This window comes from Mastomys coucha, unplaced genomic scaffold, assembly GCF_008632895.1.
Source record: "Mastomys coucha isolate ucsf_1 unplaced genomic scaffold, UCSF_Mcou_1 pScaffold7, whole genome shotgun sequence".
NCBI classification, from domain to species: domain Eukaryota; kingdom Metazoa; phylum Chordata; class Mammalia; order Rodentia; family Muridae; genus Mastomys; species Mastomys coucha.
In genome coordinates, this window is record NW_022196913.1 from 101,299,928 (window position 1) to 101,302,405 (window position 2,478).

The window sequence follows — 2,478 nt, forward strand, 5'->3', positions numbered from 1 at the left end:
ATTTTGCTCCTTTGGATGCATCCAACCCATTCTCTGATCTGACCTGCTTCCCCAAACTCGACTATGTTTTCTAATCAGCATCCCATTTATCCTAGCTATTGTAAGAAACGGTATTTCCATGTACCAGAGCCTTAGCAATTATTTCATAAAAGATGGTCATTATTTGCATCAAAGCAGGAAATGTGCACATTTGTGCCTCACACACACACAAAAAATATCACATAGTTCCTGTGCAAGTGGTTGGTATGATGGTAGATGGGTTAAGATCTGAAAATAGTAGAGCAAACATGTAAAGCATGATCTTTCCTCAAGATTGGAGGTAAATAGGAGACAGACTTATTTGGTGTTCTTTGCAGCAGTTGCTGAAATGGAATGTTGAGTCAAAGTTGAATGCTGTTTTAAGAAATGAGCTTTGAGCACCAATGACTGGACAGCCAACATGGAACGGATTATGAAGGTCCAGGCACTGCGAGACAACTCTACAATGGGCTACATGATGGCCAAAACACACCTAGAGATCAACCCTGACCACCCCATCATGGAGACCCTGCAGCACAAGGCTGAGGCAGACAAAATCGACAAAGCTGCCAAGGACCTGGTGGTGCTGCTGTTTGAAACTGATCTGCTCTCCTCTGATTTCTTACTTGAGGATCCCCCAACCCCACTCCAACCGCATCTACCGGGTGATTAAACTAGGCCTGGGCCTTGATGAAGGTTAGGTTACTGCCAAGGAGCCCAGTGCTGCTGTTCCTGATGAGATTCCCCCACTGGAAGGTGATGAGGATGCCTCCCGCATGGAAGAAGTAGATTAAAGACTCCAGGAAGCACTGCCCTCTGTATAGTATCCCTGTGGCTCCCCCAGCAGCCTTGACTGGCCTGACTCACCTGGCTCTCTGCTCATCTACAAGAATCTCTTCTATCCTGTCCTTGTGCCTTAAGGCAGGAAGATCCCCTCCCACAGAATAGCAGGGTTGGGTGTTGTGTATTGTGGGTCTTTTGTTTGTTTGTTTTATTTTGTTCTGAAATTAGAAGTATGCAAAATAAAGAAGATGCAGTTTTATACAAAAAAAAGAAAGAAAAAAAGAAAGGAAGAAGGAAGGAAGGAAGGAAGGAAGGAAGGAAGGAAGGAAGGAAGGAAGGAAGGAAGGTGAGCTTTGAAAACAGAGAAGCCTGAGTTTTAAATCTGGATTCTTTTCTACAGACTTAATGTTAATTCCCTACTATAAAGCTGCAGTTTCTAAAACAGGTAAATTATTGGCAGCTACTTTGGGACAGGCATAGAGAACTCACAGATTCTACACACTGAGGTAGAAGTTTAAACAATACGGACAAAAATGATGGTGAGAGTTATGTAGCACACAGTAAGGATTAGTGAACAGCAGGTCTCAGTTTGATGTTTCCTATGAAAGAGGAAGTGAGGTGGTGAGAACTGGGATGAAGGCACACACATGTGCACTGTGGGGCAGGAATAGGGAAGGGTGTCCAGGGAGCTCTGAAGCAGAGAACCCAGCAAAAAGAACTGTACTCCAGCAGTGGTCACTGCTGTAAGAATTGCTGAGGAGTGAGGTCATGCTACTCACAGCCCCCACATTTTCTTTACATTTCAATTCACCCGTACTGGTGCATATTATAGAACCCAGTGTGATTTTTTTCTATATGTTTATGTGTGCAATGACATGAGAAGAATAATTGCCACACCAATCACCATAGACATGGCATGCCAACATATAAGGCAATCTTGCAGCGTGTATAGCTCTTCTCATCACAAAAAAGGCCATCTCTAGCTATTCTGTTGGATATGAATTAAAGCATCCTGACCTTTATTTACGTCTGAGAACAGCAATTTTCCTGGGATTGCAGTTGGGACATCAACTTATAAATAAACCATTTTGTTTGTTCCCTGAACTCCCTTGTCCCTGGCGTGATGTGCTGACTCAGGTGTTGCTGAGTTGGAATGTTTACACAAGGTCTTTGAGGGCAGAGAGTTGACATTGCTCCTAAGTCAGAGGAAGTAAAATTTAGGAGGTTAACTTCAGCTGGGTAAATGACTCACAGTGTATAAGTCAAATGTGTTGTCAAGAGTTTTATCATCAAAAAAAGAAACTTCCTTTCTCTAACTCTGAACAGCTTAGAGCCCCAGGTAAATGAATAATCACCTGCAGCCTCTTTCATAAGAACCTGATAGCTTCTTAAGTTTTGAGTCATGTACATGCTTGGAAGAAAAGAAGCAACAACTGGACCAAAACTGAGTTTTAGGCATTCGTCTTCTGTTGAGGCATTACATACATATAATCCATCAGTTCCATTTCCATTGGGGAGTGCCTGCCATGTGCCCCCCTCCCCCATGATAAGCTCTAAAGGAAGAGTAAGAGCAAAACCTGTCATCCAGGAAAAGTCAACTCTATCCTGAAATGGAAGCTCAGAGGGCATAAAAGGCACACACACCCAACAGAACCCAGGTAATAGGATCCTAGCTAC

The 2,478-nt window shown here is 43.2% G+C and overlaps 1 pseudogene; it reads left to right on the plus strand.

Moving 5' to 3' along the window:
• The first annotated feature begins 433 nt into the window (after nucleotides 1-433).
• Nucleotides 434-968, plus strand: LOC116082642 (annotated as a pseudogene).
• The last annotated feature ends 1,510 nt before the right edge of the window (nucleotides 969-2,478 follow it).